The sequence below is a fragment of the Coturnix japonica genome, chromosome 25 (genome assembly GCF_054131305.1).
Source record: "Coturnix japonica strain WE chromosome 25, WE-NBRP24, whole genome shotgun sequence".
Taxonomy (NCBI): domain Eukaryota; kingdom Metazoa; phylum Chordata; class Aves; order Galliformes; family Phasianidae; genus Coturnix; species Coturnix japonica.
Window position 1 is genome coordinate 7,278,241 of NC_140687.1, and position 8,943 is coordinate 7,287,183.

The 8,943-nt window shown below is 46.4% G+C and overlaps 1 long non-coding RNA gene across 1 annotated transcript; it reads right to left on the reverse strand.

The window, feature by feature from the left end:
- Positions 1–630: 630 nt before the first annotated feature.
- LOC146756871 (uncharacterized) lies at positions 631–8,292 on the reverse strand. Its single transcript, XR_014937177.1, has 2 exons — positions 7,764–8,292; positions 631–2,227 (listed from the first exon to the last, which is right to left on the reverse strand). It is a non-coding gene; the product is annotated as an uncharacterized LOC146756871 (long non-coding RNA).
- Between the last annotated feature and the right edge of the window lie 651 nt (positions 8,293–8,943).

An 8,943-nucleotide genomic window follows, 5' to 3' on the forward strand; every position in this document is an offset into this window, starting at 1 on the left:
GATGAGTGGGAAGGATAAAAATGACATAATCTGTTGCTGAGCTGGGCCGGGATCCTGGGGCACAGGGAGCTCATAAAAGTGGGCAGAGATGCAGAGAGACAGCTGTGCCCAGGAGCAGCTCTTGTGCACAGCACAGCCTGCAGGTGACAGAAGGAGAGGAGAGAAACTGGAGAGAGCTTGCAGGATGTGTGTGGTGTGAGCGGGCTGCGTGCTCTCCGCAGGAGCATTGCTTACAGACCATGACAAGGTAAGTCTCACTGCATGCCGTGAGTTGCTTTTCATAGAAGGTGACTTGCGGAATCAAACTCTATAATCCAGAGATGGGTTATAAAGCAGGTATGTTTATTGCGCAGCGCCGGGTGCAAGGGGGATAGCTCCACCAAACTTGCACACCGTAAGGAGAAAAGTGTGTTACAGTTATAGGTCAAGCTAATACATAATCAATAGTCTCCTCCTCAGTTTGATTACATATTCATTACATTCCCTATGGCCCCGTTCCCCGCAACCCCATTCCCTCATTCCCCCTGACCCCATTCCCCGCGACCCTTGCCGTTGTTTTGGGGTGAAATTCTTCTTCTGTTTTCTTCTTGGTGTTATCTGCTGGTACCATTCTCCCACGTAAGCATCGTCTTTCCCTTTCTATAGCAAAGTGTTACCTTACCACCATTTTGAGGCTTTGCTCACTCTTCAATTCCCCCCTTTTCTTTAATCTAGCAGGCTTTTACCTGCTAGATTCTTAATGGGTCTCAAAATAGGCTCCGCTCTCTACCTTTTGTCTCAGCTCATGTCTCTTCCAAACCTCGTATTCCCTTCCGGTACCTTGGTACAAGCACATAGAGCACTTTACTACTATACAGGTAAAACTTATTAACAGCACCAAGATGGCTATAATGATTCCGACCAAAAAGAGCTGCTTTACCCATCCTAAATTTGGTAACCAGGTAGTGAGTGTATCCCACAATCTTTTTTCCCAACCTATGTTATCCTGACTTGCCTTGTGCAACACCTTTGTTTGTTCCCAAATTTTCCTCAAGTCGGTTTCAATTCTTAGATCTTTGTTTAGGTACACACAGCAGCTCTGATTTATTATTGTGCATACCCCCCCTTCTTTGGCTGTTAATATATCCAGTGCCATCCTGTTTTGAATCACCACCTTGGATAAGGAGGATACCTCTTCTTGGATTGCTCGCAATGCATCTGTTGTGGCATTTTCTACTAATTCTAAAGTAGCTGAGATATTCACAATTGCCTGTTCTAGTTGTGTCACCCCTAGAGATGGAATGAGAATTATTAATAAGCTATGAAAGCCTGTGCTGTGCACTAAGGGATTGTATGTGCGCCTAGTTCGAATCCAGGGAGTTCTTAAAAGTCCTCGTGGGGTGTCTTCATGTACTGTAGTTTGAGGTACCAAATATCCTACAGTACATGTCCCTGTCCAATTTATAGGTAATGCTTTTCGAGCATGCCCATCCCCACACAGCCACCAATACCCATTTGGTAATTTACATGGCTTGGGCATCTTTTCTTGATAGGCAAATGATGTAGCCATCCTTGCAATTCCGAGAATATTCTTATCTGAGACCCAGTATGATGCCTCATCTGTTCTAGGGTCGCATCCCGTGCCTTGTGCCCATTTCCCAATTCTAACAATCCCTGTTACTATTCCTGAATTCCCATATTCCCAACTACACCCTATGCCCGTTAAGTTTCGCCATCCCACCCCCACCCCCTTATCAAATTTTCTATCTACAAAGATTGACCTAGTAGAATCTAAGATTAGCAACTCAAACCTAGGACCTTTCTGTGGTTTGTCTTGTTTGTCTTCTAGACCAAACTTACATTTCCCATATTCCACCCAGCTTGGAATTGTCCAGTTTAGTGTTGCCACCCCATACATAGGCACTCTTCCCTCTCCTCTAGGGAGGGCCGTGCATATCCAGCAAGATTTATTGAAAGCCTGGCCAATTTTCTCAGTCATTTTCAGGTAGCTGTTCCCATGCCAGGCTACGACTGTTGTCACGGTCATGCTAAAAATTACCAAGCTGTTATACATGTTTTTGGATTTTGATCTTCAGTGGTCCTTCCTCTTTCACTGTCCACTGTTGTCTGGGAGCTTTCTTCAGGCAGGTGTGGTGTATCCAAGGCGTCAGTCCTTTCACCTTTGCTGCCGTGTGGGTGGTCAGGAGCACTTGGTAGGGCCCACTCCACTTTGGTTCCAGAGGTGAATCTGAGAGGGATTTAACATAAACATAGTCGCCTGGTAGTATATTATGCACTGGGCTATCTAGGCCCCGTGCCCTGGCCCCAAGTACTGTTTTTTCAATTTTCTTTAGTTGCTTTGTCAGATTTACCATGTATTCATTCAATACTTCTTCCCCAGTTTGCATAGAGATTCCCTTTTGTACAGGGTAAGGCCTCCCATAAAGGATTTCGAATGGGCTCAGTCCTTCCTTGGTTCGGGGTTTGGTACGAACTCGTAAGAGTGCCAGTGGTAATGCCTGAGGCCAGGGTATCCCAGCCTCTTGGCCCAATTTCACTATCTGTAATTTGATTAGGTGATTCATTTTTTTCCACCTGACCGCTGGACTGCGGCCTGTATGGTGTATGTAGCTGCCAATCAATTCCCAATAGTGAACTTACTTGTTGGACCACTTTAGCATTAAAGTGTGGGCCACGATCTGATGAAATTGCTGCAGGGACCCCAAACCTCGGAATAATCTCATGTAACAGAGCCTTTGTTACCTCTCGAGCCTTGTTAGTCCTACAGGGGTACGCTTCTGGCCATCCCGAAAAGGTGTCTGTTAATACCAATAAATATCTGAACCCCCCTTTTCTTGGGAGTTCTGAGAAATCAATTTGCCACTGTTGTCCCGGGTAATTCCCTTTCCCTATCTGCCCTAGGGTGACTTTATGACCTGACTTGGGGTTATTCTGTAAACATATCTCGCATTGTCGTGTCACCTGCCTAATTGTGGAATACAAGTTCCGGGCAATTATTCTTTGGGCTAAATATTTATGCAGTGCCTCCACTCCCCAATGAGTTTTTCTGTGTTCAGCCATTATCACTGCCCACAGTATAGCCGTGGGAATAATGATTTTACCTTGTGGGGTAGTGGCCCATCCTCCCTCTCCCACTTGCCCTCCTAGATCTTCTATGAGAATTTTATCTTCCTTTGAGTATCTGGGTTCACTATCAATTTGGATTTTACCGTCTGGAATTAAAGAATGCATTTCCACCGGGTCTTCCCTTGCTGCTCGTTTTGCCTCTCGATCTGCAAAAGCATTTCCTACTTCTTCCGGCATCTTTCCTTTCTGGTGTGCTCTGCAATGCATAATAGCCACCTTTCTTGGTCGATGAACTGCTTCCAGGAGCTTTAAAATTTCCTCGGCATGCTTAATGCCCTTTCCTCGTGTTGATAATAGTCCTCTCTCCTTCCATATTGCTCCATGGGCATGTATCACACTAAAAGCATACTTTGAATCTGTCCATATGTTGATTCTCTTTCCCTCTGCCAGCTCTAATGCTCGAGTTAGAGCTATGATTTCTGCCTTTTGTGCAGAGGTATTTGGGGTCAAGGCTTTTGATTCTATTACCTTGTTTGTAGTTGTCACAGCATAGCCTGCTTTGCGTACCCCCTGCAGCACAAAGCTGCTACCGTCAGTATACCAAGAGTCCTCAGCATCTTCTAGTGGTTCTTCTTTCAGGTCTGGTCGGCTGGAACATACCGCATCAATGGTTTCCAGGCAATCATGCAGTACTGGTTCTCCCGAGGTCCCACTAAGGAAGGATGCTGGGTTAACAATATTAGTTACTTTTATTTCCACATCATCTTGTTCCATCAGGATAGCTTGATACTTAAGGAGTCTCTGCGGTGAGAGCCAGTGCCCACCCTTCACTTCTAACACAGTTGAAACAGTGTGAGATGTCAAGACTGTGATTTTCTGCCCTAAAGTAAATTTACGTGCTTCCTGAACGTTTAATACCAGTGCAGCTATTGCTCTCAAGCAGCTCGGCCACCCCCTGCTTACTTCATCCAGTTGTTTAGAAAAGTATGCTACTGCTCTTCGATAAGGCCCCAAGTTCTGAGCCAGGACTCCCAAGGCTATTCCTTGTTTTTCATATGAGAATAGCCAGAATGGTTTTGTTGTGTCTGGCAACCCTAAGGCAGGAGCCTGCATGAGCTCACGCTTTAACTGTTTAAAGGCTCTTCTGCTTTCCCCATCCCAAGTGAGAGTATTGGGGTTAGTTTTTAAAAGTGCAAAGAGTGGTTTTACCAGAAGTCCATAGTTATGGATCCAGAGTCGACACCAGCCTGTCATTCCCAGGAATGTGCGCAGCTCCTTTGCAGTCCGGGGCTCGGGGGTCTGACAAATGGCTTCCTTCCTCGCTGTTCCCAGCATCCTTAGTCCTGCTGTGATTTCGTAGCCCAAATAGACTACTTGTCGTTTTGCCACCTGGGCCTTCTGTGGGGAGACTCGATACCCATTAAGCCCCAGAAAATTCAGTAGACTGATAGTCCATGTTACACACTCTTCTTCCGTTTCAGTAGCTATTAATAGATCATCTACATACTGTAACAGAACTCCTTTCTCAGAGGGGCGTTCCCATTGTTCCAAATCCTTGGCTAGCTGATTCCCAAAAATAGTTGGGCTATTCTTGAACCCTTGGGGAAGCACTGTCCATGTCAGTTGTGTTTTTCTGCCGGATTTAAGGTTCTCCCACTCAAATGCAAATAATAGCTGACTCTCTGGACTTAGGGGTAAGCAGAAGAATGCATCCTTTAGATCCAGTACGGTAAACCAAGCCAATTCACTAGATAGTTTTGTAAGCAGTGTATATGGGTTTGCTACCAGGGGATATAAATCTTCTACTATTTTATTGATTGCTCTCAGATCCTGTACTATACGGTAGTTCCCGTCTGGTTTCCTAATTGGGAGTATCGGGGTATTGTATTTAGAGTCACATTCCACTAATAACCCATGTCTCATGAATTTATCAATTAATGGTTGTGTTCCCTCTCTATCTTCTATCCTTAGGGGGTATTGTTTAATTCGTGGGGGTTGAGCTCCTTGCTTTATATTAATTACCACAGGAGGGGCGTTTTTTGCACGCCCTGGGGTTTCCGTTGCCCATACCCCTGGATAGACCTGATTACTGATTTCTTCGGGCATCCCTGTGTTTTCGGGAGTTGAATTTGTTGTGATCAATGCTAGGCTCAGTACCTCAATTAAAGAATCATCCCTTACTTTAAACCGCATCTTTCCTGCCTTAAATTTTATTTCTGCCCCTAATAATTCTAAGAGATCCCGTCCTAAGAGGTGATGTGGTGAGTCAGGTAGGTATAAAAATCGATGTATCCCTACCTGCTTCCCCAATTTATATTTCAGAGGTTTAAGGAAGTAAGCCTTTTCGGGTTGACCAGTGGCCCCTTTTACAGTCATAAATTCTTTACTTAATGGAGTTAATTCTTCATTTAGTACTGAACAAGCCGCACCAGTATCTATTAAAAATTCTACACTCTTCTGTTTCTTCCCTAGCTTTATCTTAACCAGTGAATCCGCCAGGGTAGACTCGCCCGGTTCCAGTCAATCCTCCTTTACGGGGGCTTGGAACTTAGTCCATGCCCCCCTTTTCTGTTTTCTCAGTGGGCATTCATTTTTCCAGTGTCCTTTTTTCCGGCAGATGGCACATTGGTCCTTTTCCAGGGGCTTTCTTGTTCTGCACATTTCACCCCTCCCTGTCCCTTGCAAAGCTGCAATCAGTATCTGTCTGTCCTTTTTCCTATCTTCCTCCTCCCGATTGCTAAACACTCTCCAAGCTACTTCTAGCAAACTTTCCAAATTTCTATTGGCCGGTGCTGGTAATTTTTGTAGCTTCTTTCTTATATCCCCTGCAGACTGCCCTGTGAATAGTGACACCAACTGATGAATACCTTCCTCTGAATTTGGATCCAGGGAGGTATGTTTTCTCATTACATTCCTCAGCCTTTCAAGGAATTCCGAGGGAGTCTCCTGGGGACCCTGTTTCACTTCAAATAATTTAGACCAGTTCACTGTTCTAGGGATAGCTCTTTCTACTCCCTTTATTACCCATTCTCGGTATCTCTCCAAAAGCTCCCTCCCATGATCTGTATTTGGGTCCCAGCGAGGGTTTTGTAATGGGAAATAGTCTTTAATATCTTCATCTGTTCCTCGCAAATTATCCTCAAGCAGGGTTTGTGCTGTTCTTAGAACCAGTTGTTTTTCTGTTTCGGTCAGTTGATCTAACAGCAACTGAATATCATTCCAGTCTGGTTCAAATTGTCTAACTAAAAACTGCATTTGTCTTGCTACCTTTGATGGGTCATCTCGGTAGTTTTTACAAACCTCCTTCCAAGATTCTAAGTCAAATGAAGAGAACGGAACTTTAACTAACATTGTACCCCCCTCTGGACGTACCACTTCCCTCAACAGAGCTATTGTTAACGGCTGCTGGCTTCGGGTACGTGAGGCTACTGGGGAGGCAGGAGGCTCAGGGGGAGAAGGGAGGGCCGGGGGTGAAGGGGGTGAAGGAGGATTAGAATCCTCAAGAGAAGGCATTTCTGGATCTAGTGGGATTTCCTCATTTCTCACCCTTATTGCCCGCTGAACCTGGAGATATTCCGACAATTCTTCAGGCTCCCTAACCTTGCCTGTCTTTGTGCACTGCTGTCCGATACTACAGGATGAGCAGCAGCGTTTTATTTTACTTTCTTTTGCCTCCCGCCGTACTTTTTCTATAGTTAGTACAAAAGGATCTTGTGGCGGTCCCATTCCACACTCTTTCTGCCATTCCGGGTGGTTGCGGAGGGTGAAGAACATATCTGCATATGCTACCTCCTCCCACTTATTTTCTCTCCTCAGAAACAACATAAGCTGCAAGATTGTATTATATTTTACTGTTCCATTTAGAGGCCATTTCTCCCCTTCCTCCAGCTTATACACCAACCACCATTGATTACAATATTTAATCAAGTTTTTCCGACTCAGGGTTCCTCTTGATTTCCCAGCAATATCTCGCCAGTGTGCCAGTATACAACCCAGGGGTGTGCGCTCAGGGACCTCTTTGCTCTGTGATTTCCCCATCGTAACTTAATATAAACAATCGTATTCTTTTATAAGTAAAACCACTTCTGACACAACAGTATCGTTATGACTTATGACCACGTACTTTACAACAACCGGTAACTAATAATACAAAATAAACACGTATTAAAACAAAGATAAACAAGTATTGGAGACAACTTTCGCTTCGTCCGTCCCCGGCCGTTTCCCTCGTGGGAGGACGGAACCGCGGGTCGGGACTCCGCACTCGCCCCGCAGCTGCGCTGCGTCTCACTCACACCACACTCACACGACAATTCAAACAGAATTACAATATATCATTTGTTAAGCTTAACCAAAGATGTTAAGAACACCGGTGCTAGTTGTTGACTTAGGCCACCTATATAGACAGCGCTGTACGATACCAATTATCCCAGGATTACACAAATCACCCTGTACCAGAGAAAGCAGACAAGCTCTGCCCAATTAGCAATCACCTGAATGTGAGCAATAGCTCTTTTACCATGCGTACGACTTACTGGCCCCTTTGTAGGCACTCCCTAGGGAGTCCTAACCCAGCCGGCAACCTAACCTAACCCGTGAGCTCACGTCCCTAGGGTGGGAGCACGCCGACTCCACTGTGCCCTGCGTAGGACGTCTCCTCACGACTTACGGGACCCCCGTTTCCCAGTTTCACATACCTTTCCGCCGACAGATGGTTCTTGTCTGCTCCTGCAGTGATCAGATGAGGGAGGGGAGTCCTTCCGAGAAATCTCGGGGCGCGCCAAAGGCGTCCCCCTTCTCAGCTGGTCCCGCAGCCAAACAGAGGTAGTCCCATCTGGGGTGCCAAATTGACTTGCGGAATCAAACTCTATAATCCAGAGATGGGTTATAAAGCAGGTATGTTTATTGCGCAGCGCCGGGTGCAAGGGGGATAGCTCCACCAAACTTGCACACCGTAAGGAGAAAAGTGTGTTACAGTTATAGGTCAAGCTAATACATAATCAATAGTCTCCTCCTCAGTTTGATTACATATTCATTACATTCCCTATGGCCCCGTTCCCCGCAACCCCATTCCCTCATTCCCCCTGACCCCATTCCCCGCGACCCTTGCCGTTGTTTTGGGGTGAAATTCTTCTTCTGTTTTCTTCTTGGTGTTATCTGCTGGTACCATTCTCCCAGGTAAGCATCGTCTTGCCCGGGGGTATCTAATCCTTCTTCTTGTCAGAGGTCTCTTCTCTGGTTTTCTTTTGACTAAGTGTCTGTAATTCCCCTTTTCCCTGCCCTTTTAAATGTAAACTATCTACAGTTACCCTTTGTCTTGGTTTCTGTGAAGTTCCCCTTTCCCTTTCTATAGCAAAGTGTTACCTTACCACCATTTTGAGGCTTTGCTCACTCTTCAAAGGTTAACTTAATTTGGGATAACCCATAGCAGATGCGTCTGCAGGCACTGCATGTTTCTTTACTGTGGGAAAAGTCTTCTGCTCCAGCTGAGGGCATCTGTACTGCAGTGTCAGAGCACAGCCCTGAGGGCTGCGTGTCCCAGCACGGCTGCAGGCTGTGCAGCCGGGGCTGTAGGCGGGTGCCCGGGGCTGTCCTGCAGAGCAGGGTCCCTGCTGTGCCCCAGGGGCTGTGTGCCGGGTATGGGACTCTGCCGCCTGCCAGGCTCAGCACTCAGCCTGCCCGGGGAGCTGCCCAGGGCGCTGCAGGGAGACGTGTGGGGGGAAGGAACCCCCCGGCAGGGCTTGTGCTGCCAAAGCTGCTGCCTGTGGCAGGGGATCACAGCTCCACTGCACAACTGAATGTTTCTGAGGGCCCTTTTCAAGAGGAGAGCCAAGGCAGGGGGTTTCCATTTCCTGTTCTGAGGCAAAGAGGTTTGGA